Raw genomic sequence first — 14,704 nt, 5'->3', positions numbered from 1 at the left:
GGCAGCAGCCCCGAAGGCTGTGCCCGCGCAGGTAAGGGGCTCGCTCCGGCCCCTCTGCAGCTCCTGGGACTTGGCCTCTGACAGGTGAAGCCGCGCGGGCAAGCGGGGCGACCGGGCTGCTCCTTGCTCGTGCGAGGAGGGCAGGGGTGTCCGCTGCCAACAGAACTGGGGATCCTGAGCGGCCGGGAAGGGAAGCCAGTGGAGTTGCCGGTTCAGGAGTCAGAAAGGTACGCCGAGCATCGGGGTGCGGGAGGGCGCACCGCAGCCTGCCCCAGGATCTCTGCATTTTGAAGGACCAACGTTTGGTCTCCTTGGGGACTCCTTTCTGCAGAGGCCAGTCCCTCATTTGGGCGGAATTGGATGCACCCCCTTCGTGGAAACCCGGAGAATCCGCTTGGGTTCCTTGCGCAGAGAGCCCACTGATAATTGTGTATAGGTTACAGAGTGTCTCGTAACAAAAAAAAAAAAAAAAAAATACGGCGGTAGTGGTGGCGAACTCGAGAGGCAATTGCTTCAGCAATTAGTTCCCCAGCTCACTGTCCATTTGTTAAGCAAATGGTGCATTGGTGGCTGGTAAATCTGGTTGAGTTTCCACGAAGTGGGTTAGAGCGTCTGAAGCAACTTGTGCGCGGTGTGTGGGGGTTTCACCCGTGCCTCGGTGCTTACCGGAGCCTGCTCTAGAAATTTCATCGGCCTCGGGCACTTGGAGTTACTGAAAAGCCTCGCGGTGAACCTGGGGACTCTAGAAAACCTGCTTCACCGACGCACCAAATCACAAACAGGTCTATGGATTACGATTCCCATTAGCAATCACTTTTTGCTTGGATCAGCAGCATTTCCACGTAACTGACGTTAGCTGCACGTCTGTCAAGGGGGGAACCTCTAGGAGAGCACACAGGCTGGTGTGCTGTGTGGTAGCACAGGTGTGGATACAAAAGGGAATTTTTGGGCAGTCCTTTCTCACAGGTGGCTGTTTAGATAGCAGTGGCACATTGTGCTTTTGTTTTTGCGGCATCTCTTTGATCTCTGGTAATAAGCATTTTAAATGTAGGGAAAAGGAAAATCTTCAGAGGATATTTATCGTTAGCCTGGTCACATCCAAGTGGCAAGGATTCTCCAAACCATACTTAAAATAAGGTTAGTTTTGTTGTTCAGTTGCAAAATCGCGTCTGATTCTTTGCAACTCCACCGACAGCAACACCAGGCTCCTCTGTCCTCCACTATCTCCTGGAGTTTGCTAAAACTCATGTTCATTGAGTCTTTGATGCCATCCAGCCATCTTATCCTCTGCTGCCACCTTCTCCTCCAGCCCTCAGCCTTTCCCAGCATCAGGGTCTTTTCCAATGAGTCAACTCTTCGCATAAGGTGGCCAAAGTATTGGCGCTTCAGCATCAGTCCTTCCAATGGATGTTCAGAGTTGATTTCCTTTAGGACTGACCTGTTTGATCTCCTTGCCGTCCAAGGGACTCTCAAGAAAAGTCAGCTCTGTACCAAGCACCATGCTAGTCACTTTCCTTAAAATGTTGCATAAAATTCACCAAGGGGATGTTACTAGCTCTGAACAGATGAGAAACTAAGGCAGGGAAAAATCCAGGAATTTGTTCATAGGAACTGGTGGACCTGGGAGTTGAGCGTGGATATTTCTGAGTCAGAATCCATGCTTTTTCACTATTCCAAGTTACTGTGAGACAGTGTAAATCTGCAGATTTAATAGAAATGAGAATTCAGAATTACACATCCTGAGAGTTAAAGTTGTTGTCATTTAGTTGCTATGTAGTGATAGGCTCTGCGACCCTATGGACTGTAGCCCACCAGGCTCCTCTGCCCGTGGGATTTCCCAGGCAAGAATACTGGAGTGGGTTGCCATTTCCTTTTCCAGGGGATCTTCCCAACCGAGGGATCAAACTTAAGTCTCCTGCTTTCCAGGTGGATTATTTGCCACTGAGTCACCTGGGAAAGTTATCGTGAATAAAATGAACATTGTTTTCATTTTTTTTGGGTTGTTAAACTGAGACCAATCTGGGACAAGATGAACAGTATTTTAAAAAACAGAAATTTTATTGTCTTCCTTAAGATATTTTTAAGGACCTAATATAGCCAAGTTGATTGGAGAAGGAAATGACAACCCACTCTAGTGTTCTTGCCTGGAGAATCCCAGGGATGGGGGAGCCTGGTGGGCTGCCGTCTACGGGGTCGCACAGAGTTGGACACGACTGAAGCAACTTAGCAGCAGCAGCAGCAGCATAGCCAAGTTAGGCAAATTAGTAAAACTTTATATATATCCTGTGTGTATTATATATTGAAGTATCAGCTAATTTTCATATTATTCATATGCTTTAATGTATTTCATCTTGATTTCTACCCATAGTTTACAGGTAAATAGAGGTCACTGTTGCCACCTAGAAAGGACTTTGTGTGTATGTATAAATCTATAACCATTGCTGAATATATATAATATTTATTTTAAAAGATATATCTATTATTCCTTAAGTGTCTCTCTAGAAGTACAGAGTACTCCAACATGCTTATTTAGGAGAGAATCCTAAAATACCAATTTAGCCTTTTGAATGAATGATCCATAACAGCTCAACGGATGATTTCTTTAAGTGCATGTAAACCACACAAGTGATTTTCAAATTAAAGTTATTATACTGTTTAGGATGAGAATGAAAATAGTACTTAGAATTTTAAATACTATCTTCTGACATGGAGAGCACTTGGTTTCTTAAAACCTTCCTTGCAATTGCTGGTAATTACCTAAGAAAATTGAGGGGTTTCATGTTGAAATTATCTTCAGGTGTAGAAGAAAGTGTTTTCTGTTGAAGAAAAGCTTTTTCCCTGTGTTGGGAGAATCAGGTAAATATTCTGCCTGGATTGTGTTTGGCACATTTCGCCCCCATCCCATCCTCATTGTATAGAGAAATCGACAAGACACCTTGAACTTCTTAAAAGCATTTGAAGTCCTACCTGGCTGGTGTTTATAAACGTGTGGTTGGCTTGGTTAAGATGCTGTAAGGAAGGGGCAGGATGGATGATGTTTTGGAGAAATTCACAGAACAGCCAAAGGGCCAAGGAGAAGCGTGTGCATGGCGTGTGAAAGGAGCAGTTCCAGATTTTGTGATACCTGAAAGGTAAACAGTAAGGGGATCCTCATTAGGAAAAATAATACTAAATTAGCTATGAAAGTGAATGCTTACCTAGAACGGAAAAAAATTACAACCATTTGCTGGTGATTGCTTTCTTGTTTCTGCTGAGATCTTTTGGGGCCATTTACCAGAAAAGCTTACATAAAAATGCTTTCTGATTGCAACCTTGTCCCTAAGAACACTCAGCATCTCCTAACGAGAGGCTTGAAGCCCTCGGGGTGGGGTGGGCTATGCCAGTGAGAGACCAGAAACTGAAGCTCGCTTACCTTCAAAGCGTGGGAGCACCCTCTGTGGTTTGAGGCAAAGAATTAATGGTCCACTGAGCAGAGAAGCTGCCGGTGGGTTCATTGTGGTCTCAGGGCCCTTCCTTTCCAGTGAATAGTTGTGAGAGGAAGCTCCCACTGGTCCCTAAGACCTTCCGCTTTAGTTGGTTCTCCAGGTCTGCCTTTGAGTGTTGGCGCCATTTATTGAAGGTTTTCCGTGTCCTGTGCACTGAGTAAGGCCAGGTTCTGATTGCTGGGGAGCTCCTGGCCTCCTGGAGCTTATTTCATTGATGACAGTATGGCGTTGGTGCCAGTTCCAAGGTCCTGATGCTTGAGCTGAGTTTGGAATCATGGGTGGAGATGCTGAGGTGGAAGAGCGTATGGGATGACGGCCGTAGGAAGCCCTGGAAGTTTGGACCTGTACACCGTCCTCCACTGATGCAGACAAGCCCCGTAGTCACTATTTTTCACAAGTCTTTCCACCAGCAGCACCCGCACCCATGTACCTGTGATGAACTTGTTAAAAATGCATGTTCTCAGGCCCTATCCCAGGCCACCTGAATCAGAAGCTCTGTGTCTATGGCACAGCAGTCTGTTTTAAGAAGCCTTCCAGATGATTCAGGCGCATGCTATAAAGTTTGAGAACCACTGCTTTTAGTGTTTAAGAGAACTGGTAGGGCATAGAATCCCTTGGGAAGATGAGAGGAGTGAGATTAGTACTAAGGTTTATATATTATTGTTGTAATATAGTTATATTGATAGAGCACTTAGATATTGTGCTCTATGTGATAAGGCATTGTGATAAGAAATATTAATTCCTTTAATCATCAGTGCAACCCCTGATTGCAGAGAGTTGGACACAACTGAGCAACTCAACGACCACCACCACCACCTGAGAGCTATTATCACTCCAGTAATTTATTTAAATTTATATATTTGGATTCTTTTTTTTTTTTGATGGGGACGTGGGGGGCTTCCCTGGTGGCTCAGACGGTAAGAATCTGCCTGCAATGCGGGAGACCTGGGGTTGATTCCTGGATTGGAAAGATCCTCTGGAGGAGGGCATGATAACCCACCCCAGTATTCTAGCCTGGAGGATCCCCATGGACAGAGGAGCCTGGCAGGCTACAGTTCATAGGATCTCAAAGAGTCGGACATGACTGAGTCGCTAAGCACAGCACAGCTTCCTTTTTTAAAAAATTGAAGTATATAGTTGATTTACAGTGTTTTGTTAGTTTCTGACGTACAGCAAAATGATACAGTTATACATATTATACTGTATCATTTTCTTTCCCATTATGGTTTATTACAGGAAGTTGAATGCTGTTCCTTGTGCCATATAGTAGGACCTTGATGTTTTCTTTTTTCCCCTTGGGCTCTTTCTCATCTGCCTTTCTGTTAACTGTTGCTATTTCCTGAGGTCCCATCCTCTGTTGAAATGCACGTGAAGATTGCTCCATTTAAATGTGAGAAAGCTGTATCACAGAGACAAGGGTGTTGTCCCAGGCCACACTGCTTCAGCCAGGATTCACGCGCAGGCAGTGAGGTTACAGTGCCCGCCTTCCCTCTCTGGGAAGGCTCTCCCTGCCTTTGTTTTATGTTGGTCTTGTGGGAGAGGCCTGGAAGGCGGGCGTGGGTCTTCTTGGCATGGCCCTACTTGCCGACCACTCAGGGTTAACACGTTTCTCTTTCGGTAACAATTGCCCGATGAGAGAGGAGGAATGTTGTTGTCCTTCAGTCTTAGTGCAAACTTTGAAATTTCGTAAGCAAATGGGCGTGATTGCATATATGATTACCTAACGTCGAGTACCTCTTTCCCCAGCTGGATGATGGGCTCACGTGGATTTCCCCAATAGGTGATGGTGAAAAGTGGCCTTGTTTGGTAATTCTGGGATTTGATCTGGGTATTAGTGGACCCCCTCCTCAGGCCACGGAGGACTTGAAGATGATGGTGTGCTTGTTCGTGCGTCCTGGAAGGTGTCTAGGAGACCTGTGCTTTGCATTTGCATAGTTTTTCTTTTCCTTCTGGGAAAGAAAGATCATTCTTCATGATTCTATACATTTTATCATGAAAGAGCTCCAACATGTCAGGCAGCATAAAAGAATGTGTAATTATATTATGAGTGCATGTGGCAGTGTGTGAAATGATGATTTACCTTTGGGTGTGGGCCTCGAATTAATAAGTCTTTTTACCTCTGCTTCAGAGACAGACGTTTAGACACTGTCACTTTGAGCTTATGGCAGGTGGTGAAATCTAATTCTGCGAGTACTGACCGTCTTTCTCATGTGGTTATTCATTCATATGGTCATTTTTGCCTCTTCAGTTATGCTCAGCATTCATTTCGGTACTGGAGGGGAATACATTGGTGACTAGCCAGACACGATCCCTGCAGACTAGTAGAAAAACACTTGGGTGAGCGGAGTTAGATGCCCTAATTCTGGCAGCGGGTTGTTAGGAGAGGAGTTAAGAAGTTGTCCAAGTTCAGAAGTGATGTATGGGGCACGGTTTAAGGCAGTAGGGAAGCAGAGGTGTGGAAAGATCTGAGAGAGATCTAGGAGATTACAGAAGTGACCAGGTGGATGTGGGTGGTGAGAGGGGTTGTCAGGGCTGAGATCTGTGTCTTGGACCCCTAGGATGGTGTCAGGAGCATAGGACAGGACTAGAGAAGACTGTTTTCTACAGAATAATGGATGTCGTGAGTTTGAAATGTGTGGATGACTCCAAGATAGAGATTTGGGTAGGCAGATGGAATAATGCAGCTGATACGAGAACTGAATAAATTCAATGGATGGAATAATATCAAACAGCTAAATATGTTCTCTCTTGAGAGTGGGGAGAAGATGTTCAGGGAGGAACGTAGGCATTTCTCCTGGGTGGGTGGGATAGCAATTCACTCTTTCCTTTGATGTGGAAGACGATCAAGGTTTACCTCCGCACATTCTTTCCAGCGTGGAGATGAATCCTCCACTGCCTCTGGCCTTTTGCATGTTTGATAGCCTGAGCTCTACTCCGTGGGAGGAGGCCCTCAGTGTGGAAAAGCAGGCTGGGTGGGTGAGTGACAGGGGCTTGGTCAGATTTTCAGCCCATCTTACGGTTACAAGTTAAAATGACTTACCATCTTTCCTCTTAATTTGTTATGCTGTGTTGTTAAAAACACTCATTTATCATTTATGTGTATTATGTTTATTGTAAATGAATTGCATCATGTGGGAGGCCGTATATATACATATACATGGGGCTTCCCAGCTGGTGCAGTGGTAGAGAATCCACCAGTCAATGCAGGAGACACGGGAGATGTGGGTTCAGTCCCTGGGATGGGAAGATCCCCTGGAGGAGGAAGTGGTGACCCACTCCAGTATTCTTGCCTGGAAAATCCCTTGGACAGAGGAGCCTGGTGGGCTACATTCCATGGGGTCGCAAAGAGTCATACACATACATACACATACATACACACACATATACACATGCATACACATGCACACACACACATACATGCATACACACATATATACATACATATACACATACATATAGGTTGTTTGTATATATTATGTAGATTGCCCAGGGCTGTTTTGTAGCTGCTACAGATGTTAAAAGATTCCTTTTTTGTATAGAGGATGTAGGTTTTTCTAGGTGCTCAGAGTTAAGCAGAAGGTTTGTTTAAAACATGTGTTAGAATGTAGCTGGAATACGTATTTATTATTTTATCCAAAAGCTGTGTGTCATGTTTGCTATGTGCTAGAATTTTCCATGTGAATAGAGCAGGGAGCTCCCTGTCTCTTTAGAGCCTAGACAGGAAGTCAGGCAGCTTGACAGGTGAATACTTTAGCCCTCCCTTGTAGCTCAGTTGGTAAATAATCTGCCTGCAATGCAGAGAGACCTGGGTTCAATTCCTGGGTTGGGAAGATCCCCTGGGGAAGGAAATGGCAACCCATTCCAGTGTTCTTGCCTGGGAAATCCCATGGACAGAGGATCCTGGTGGGCTACATGGGGTTGCAAGGGTCGGATACAACTTAGCGAGGAAACCACCACCAGGTGAGGGTGAGGCATGGGGTGGGGTGGGGTGGGATAGGGTAGGGGTTATAGGAGGCAAGCAGTGAAGGGTGGCCTCCAGAGGCAGGACTGCCAGCACTTAGCGGGAGGAATGGGCAGGCACATCAGGCTGGAGGAAGATTTGGAAAAAAGAGATTGTTTTGAGAAATTGATGGATGGATGCTTTTGAGAAACTGAAAGTTTCGGATAGCCTGTTTCAACTTTGTTTGTTAAAAATCACTCATAAAAAGGAACAAAATTGGGTCATTTGTAGAGACATGGAGGCGCCTAGAGTCTGTCATACAGAGTGAAGTAAGTCAGAGAGAGCAAAACACATGTTGTATATTTGTTGCAGAAGTTGGTCTGTTGGTAAACCAAACACCACACTTGGAGAGTTGGAGAACTCAGGTTTATTACGCTGGTGGGCCCAGAGGAGTTAACACTTCCAGCTCTGAGCCCCAAACAAAGGAGTTACAGAGTTTTTATAGACAGTGCATGGCACCAGACTTCAGTGGGCAGTGCTGACTGTGAGTAGGCTAGTTCAGAGTAGGGGTTTCCTGCATGTGGGTGGTTAGGACACAGCAGTGGGGATGCCCGAACTTTACACAAACAAACATGGTTATGCAGGAGCACAGAGGCCGGGCAACTGACAAGGGTGAGTGAGGTAAGTTTCAGCTGCTAGCATTGTTGCAAGTTTCTGTCTTCCCAAAGCTATGTAACCTACATGACTTTGCAAGGAGCTAGCTGAATTGCAGTGGAGAAGGCAATGGCACCCCACTCCAGTACTCTTGCCTGGAAAATCCCATGGATGGAGGAACCTGGTGGGCTGCAGTCCATGGGGTCGCTGAGGGTCGGGCACGACTGATCGACTTCACTTTCACTTTTCACTTTCATGCATTGGAGAAGGAAATGGCAACCCACTCCAGTGTTCTTGCCTGGAGAATCCCAGGGACAGGGGAGCCTGGTGGGCTGCCGTCTATGGGGTTGCACAGAGTCGGACACGACTGAAGCGACTTAGCAGCAGCAGCGGGAAGCTGCTGTTTAGGGCAGGGAGCTCTGCTCAGTGCTCTGCGATGAGCGGGATGGGGATATAGGAGGGAGGTCCAAGAAGAAGGGGAGGTATGCATACATATATCTGATTCACTGTGTTGAATAGCAGAAACCAACACAACTTTGTAAAGCAACCATACTCCAACTTAAACCAGCTAATAAAGGAGAATGTTCATGAGAGACCTATGAGCTGATCAGGAAAAACCAAAAGAATCAAACTTATGTCTGTGTGACCATGACTAAGTTCAGAGCCAAGGGGCAAAAGCAAACAACAACAAAAACCCCTCAAGCCTCCCAAAGTCAAATGAAACCACAAACAAATAATGATTATGTAATACTTTCTGGTTTTGATTGAGGATGGACCTTTTAGCATTATGAAAGAAGTTCAGAGTTAGTCTGAAAACTTAGGTAGTATGTCAGAGAAGAACATTGTATTACTTGAACAGTAACTGGCATTATTGTTAAGATAGTCTTGTGTAATATGGAAGATTAGATTTAAATATATAAAATTAGTGTAGCTGTATAGGCTTGTAGTCTGGAAATGCCTTTAGGGTTTCAGCCCTTTCGCTGCTGCATGGCCCTTATGAGAATTTGGGTCCTAGAGATTTTGGAGACTTGTTTACCCTCTCATTGGTAACAAAATGCCCTGTACCGTGTATCTATTAATCTTTGTCCTACAGTTTCTTGTCTGTTGCAGGATCAGGCCCTGAAATTCAATATCCTCATCTTCTCTGACTCTTTATCCCCACAGATTCCCTCCAACCCTTTCCTTATCTCCTTTTTTGTCATGCGGGTTTCTTCCTACCTAATTCACTGTTTCAGTTCAGTTCAATCTCCCAGTCCTGTCCAACTCTTTGTGACCCCCTGGATGCCAGGTTTCCCTGTCTATCACCAACTCCCGGAGTTTAATCAAACTCATGTCCATTGAGTCAGTGATGCCATCCAACCATCTCATCCTCTGTCGTACCCTTCTCCTCCTGCCTTCAATCTTTCCCAGCATCAGGGTCTTTTCCAGTGAGTCAGTTCTTTGCATCAGGTGGCCAGTGAGTATTGCAGCTTGAGCTTCAGCATCAGTTGTTCCAGTGAATACCCAGGACTGATCTCCTTTAGAATGGACTGGTTGGATTTCCTTGCAGTCCAAGGGACTCTCGAGTCTTCTCCACCACCACAGTTCAAAAGCATCAATTTTTCAGCACTCAGCTTTCTTTATAGTCCAACTCTCACATCCATACATGACTACTGGAAAAACCATAGCTTTGACTAGATGGACCTTTGTTGGCAAAGTAATGTCTCTGCTTTTGAATATGCTGTCTAGGTTGGTCATAACTTTCCTTCCAAGAAGTAAGTGTCTTTTAATTTCATGGCTGCAGTCACCATCTGTAGTGATTTTGGAGCCCGAAAAATAGTCTGTCACTATTTCCATCGTTTCTCCATCTGTTTGCCCTGAAGTCATGGGACCAGATGTCATGATCTTAGTTTTCTGAATGTTGAGTTTTAAGCCAACTTTTTCACTCTCCTCTTTTACTTTCATCAATAGGCTCTTTAAAGGTTCCTCTTCACTTTCTGCCATAAGGGTGGTGTGATCTGCATATCTGAGGTTATTGATATTTCTCCCAGCAATCTTGATTCCAGCTTGTGCTTCTTCCAGCCCAGCATTTCTCATGATGTACTCTGCATGTAAGTTAAATAAGCAGGGTGACAATATACAGCCTTGATGTACTCCTTTCCCTATTTGGAACCAGTCTGTTGTTCCATGTCCAGTTCTAACTGTTGCTTCCTGATTTGCATACAGATTTCTGAGGAAGCAGGTAAGTTGGTCTGGTATTCCCATCTCTTTAAGAATTTTCCACGGTTTGTTGTGATTTACACAGTTAAAGGCTTTGGCATAGTCAGTAAAGCAGAAGTAGATGTTTTTCTGGAACTCTTTTGCTTTTTCCATGATCCAGTGGATGTTGGTAATTTGATCGCTGGTTCCTCTGCCATTTCTAAATCCAGCTTGAATATCTGGAAGTTCACAGTTCACATACTGTTGAACCCTGGCTTGGAGAATTTTGATCATTACTTTGCTAGCATGTGAGATGAGTGCAATTGTGCAGTAGTTTGAGCATTCTTTGGCATTGCCTTTCTTTGGGATTGGAATGAAAACTGACCTTTTCCAGTCCTGTGGCCACTGCTGAGTTTTCCAAATTTGCTGGCACATTGAGTGCAGGACTTTCACAGCATCATTTTTTAGGAGTTGAAGTATCTCAACTGGAATTCCATCACCTCCACTAGCTTTGTTCATAGTGATGCTTTCTAAGGCCCACTTGACTTCACATTCCAAGATGTCTAGCTCTAGGTGAGTGATCACACCATTGCGGTTATCTGGGTCATGAAGATCTTTTGTGTATAGTTCTGTGTATTCTTGCCACATTTTCTTAATATCTTCTGCTTCTTTTAGGTCTATACCATTTCTGTCCTTTATTGAGCCCATCTTTGCATGAAATGTTCCCTTGGTATCTCTAATTTTCTTGAAGAGATCTCTAGTCTTTCCCATTCTATTGTTTTCCTCTATTTCTTTGCATTGATCAGTGAGGAAGGCTTTCTTATCTCTTCTTGCTATTCTTTGGAACTCTGCATTCAAATGGGTATATCTTATCTGTTGTTTCAGGACCTTGTTAAAAAGCTTTTGCAGAAGTTGCCTTCCATATTTTAGGCCTGTTGAAACAAGTAGAGTTTCTCTGAAATTTCTTTCACTCTCTCTCATCTCAGGTGAGCTGGCACAGAGATACTTAGCTTTAGTCAAGAATGAGAAAGAAGGTTCCCGTAAAGTTTCCTGTGTTAATATTTGAACCAGAAGAGATAGCAGAAGTGAAAAGGTGCATGACAAATTGTTTTTTAAATGTCATGAACTCTGTGTGTGAGACACACACAGATAAAAGTTTAAACACAAGAGGCCTAGTCCTGGTCATTAAGAACGGCTTAGTATTTGAGTTGCTCTATTAATGACTTCCTTTCCAACTTCCAGTTGTATGTCATTTTTGGCTTTATCACCATAAGCTCAAGATCCTAAGTCATTAATTTATTGCTTAGTTTTAGGGTTCATTGGCCAATATGTGCCTTTTCATTGATAGTGGTTTTTTTTTTTTTTTTTCCTTGAATAGAAGATGGTTTCGGCTTTTCCTAGTTTTTAGGACATACAGGCTCAGCTGCTGTATTTCATTTAATGTGCCAGCAGCCTGCCATTGCTGCGTTCTGTTAGGTGGCAGCATTATTTTATTCATTCTAATCCTGTCAGGGACCCTCCTAGGTAGCGTGCGTGTGTGCTCAGCTCTGTCCGACTCTTTGCAACTCCACGGACTATAGCTCACCATGTTCCTCAGTCCATGGGATTCTCAAGTGGTTTGCCATTTGAATACTGCAGTAGCTTGCCATTTCCTACTCCAGAGGATCTCCCCAACCCAGGGATGGAACCTGCACCTCTTGGGTCTCCTGCATTGGCAGGTGGATTCTTTGCTGCTGAGCCGCCTGGGGAGCCCCTCCTAGGCAGGGGTCATCCCTGTTTAATAGAAGAAAGCGCTGAGACTCAGAGAAGCCCAGGACCACCCACTGGGATGGAATCTTCCCTTTTCCCCAACTCTTCCATTCCATCCAGTGCTTTCAACCATTCTACTCTGCCTCGCTTCCCAGTGAAGCTGTTTAACCACAAGACTAGGGTCTGTTCCGAATAAGACTCCAGGAATTTCCCTGCATCCTGGGATTGGAAGCAGCTGTTCCTCTCATCCCAGGGTGAAGGCGGAGTAGAAGCCTTTCACCTCAGAGGCTGCTTTCAGCGCAGCCACGAAGCCCTGGAATTCTGCTAGACCCTCCTCTGAGGACGGATTTGACATGGTTCGATAAATACACCCCTTCAGAGCAGTTTCTTGCCCAAAGATTACAAATACGCAAAGTTGGATATTTTGAAAGGGTCTCTCTCCTTTATCTGACTTGAGTGATGCATAAAACACGCAATTGTCGTCATAGATTTGTGGAGTAAAGCAGGTGGTCCCTTCCACCAAACGCCTTGCGTCGTTCCTGAGTGTTCACGGGAGAACTGCTTCCTGGTGTTCTTGTCTTTTTAAATTGACGTGAGCTTTTAAATACATGCAGATGTTGACATTTCACAATGTGGATAAAATTCCTGCTGAGCAAGTGATTGATGCTTTTTTATTACTCATTCGTTCATTTCAAAGCATTAGGTGCATCTGTCAAATAGATCTTTCAAGGGTTGACAGTATGCCAATGAGGTTGATGTTTTGTTTGATGTGGTCTTGGGGAAACTGGACTGACTTGTGCTGGACATTCCGCTTGTGCCCCTGGGAGCTTCTGACATACCACCTAGGTACCCTCCTCTAGTGGAGGTTGAGTCTGTGGCCTCGTGAGGTGCAATAGCAGCTGATGCAGTTGATACGGTGGCAGTCAGAATGGAGAGGGTGTAAGGAGGACTCCATAGCACCCTGCAAACTGAAGTCCTGTGCACAGCATCCGGTGCTTTTGAACAGAACACTCATCAAAGTCATCTGCTTTCATTCCAGTAGGAAGCCATACCGACATTCATGTATGTCAGGAAAGATAGGTTGGTGCTTTGGTTAAACTGTTTTTTTTTTTTTTTTTTTTAATGCAGATTTTGCTGACCAGTTCTGGATGTCTTGTCAGTGTGATTTTGGTAGTTTTCTGGTGTAATGACATCCTGAATCTAGCCAGTTGGAAAACCAACAACCTTGCCTTGAAATGTTGTTTTTTTGGTAATGGCTATGAGTCAGGGCTAACTCAGTGAGAACTTATAAAGCACTGGTTTTATTGTTGCTTTTAGTGTTATGTGATAAAGCATGGTGTGAAACCGTGTAGAGCAAAATCCCTTTTACATACACGTATATTTACACTGTTACTATGTGCAGATATATGAGTGAAGCTTCCCTGGTGGCTCAAGACGGTAAAGAATCTGCCTGCAGTGTGGGAGGTGTGGGTTCGATCCCTGGGTCAGGAAGATCCCCTGGAGAAGGAAATGACAACCCACTCCAGTATTCTTGCCCGGAGAATCCCATGGGCAGAGGAGCCTGGAGGGCTACAGTCCATGGGGTTGAAAACAGTCAGACACACCTGGACACAGCAGCCGACAGTATATGAACGTGTGTGTATTTTTTGTTGTTTTGGAGATGAGCACTAGAAACTTACTAGTGGTTGCTTTATGGAAATGGTCTATTCGGGGCTGAGTCACTTTTCATTACGTCCTCTCTGCACGATTACAATTTCTTAAAGGCACATGTGGAAAAAATATCCCCATGGTTAATTGGATGGTGAGATGATAGGTCTTTTATTAATGTATTTAAGATGTCATTAAAACTCCTTGGACATGAGAATATTAAAAACACTTTGAATTTGTTTAACATTTTAAGGCTTTTAAAAAGTCTTTAGTATCTTTTGTTAGATTTTATCAGCCAAACATCTTTTCCATTAGAGATCCAGAAACATTACAGTGTCTGATAGTTGAAATGATTAAGCAGAGAAAAATTTTCAAAATTTTATCTACTCAGTGAGCCTTCCTGGAAGCCACTCTGACGTTTGTAGGACTTTGTCATCTCCAAAGCTTGGGCTCATTATTTTAAAATGGAGATGAAAATACTTACCTTGGGCTGCTGTGATGCTTAATAATAATAATCCCTGAAGAGTGCCTTGTGAATAATAAGTACTTTATAAATTCCTCTTAGAGCTTCTCTGGTGGCTCAGTGGTAAAGAATCTGCCTGCCAATACAAGAGACATGGGTCTGATCCCTGGGTCGGGAAGATCCTCTGGAGAAAGAAATGGCAACCTACTCTAGTCTTCTTGCCTGGGAAATCCCATGGACAGAGGAGTCTGGTGGGCTACAGTCCATAGGGTTGCAAAGAGTCCAGACAGGACTTAGCGACTCAACAACAACAGCAGCAAATTCCTGTTATTCAAGGAAAAGAGGAAGTCTGGCTACTTCATAATGAGTAAGCCTGCAGAGGTTTGGGTGAGTGAGTGCCCACATGTTATGGGAGCTTTTACCTGAAGATCAGACCCCTTTATAGCTGATGTTTTGTTCTGTATTTTCTTCCAACCAGAATAAGAGTAAGAGGAGGGCAGTCAGGAAGCAGGAGTAGGAGCTGCTGCTGCTAAGTCACGTCAGTCGTGTCCGACTCTGTGCGACCCCATAGACGGCAGCCCACCAGGC

The 14,704-nt window shown here is 44.5% G+C and overlaps 1 protein-coding gene across 1 annotated transcript in view; it reads left to right on the top strand.

Annotated features, from left to right (window-relative positions):
• Nucleotides 1–6: 6 nt before the first annotated feature.
• The window catches only part of MCTP2 (multiple C2 domains, transmembrane 2), a 265,399-nt gene continuing 250,701 nt past the window's right edge, over nucleotides 7–14,704 (top strand). Inside the window, exon 1 of the mRNA XM_010845889.1 lies at nucleotides 7–227. The gene's annotated coding sequence lies outside the window, so the exon portion shown is untranslated. The remainder of the gene's footprint in view (nucleotides 228–14,704) is intronic.

The sequence above is a fragment of the Bison bison genome, unplaced genomic scaffold, assembly GCF_000754665.1.
Source record: "Bison bison bison isolate TAMUID 2011002044 unplaced genomic scaffold, Bison_UMD1.0 scf7180017864227, whole genome shotgun sequence".
Classification (NCBI taxonomy): Eukaryota; Metazoa; Chordata; class Mammalia; order Artiodactyla; family Bovidae; genus Bison; species Bison bison.
The sequence above is the reverse complement of the archived record's forward strand: the minus strand, read 5'-3'. Positions and strand labels throughout refer to the sequence as shown.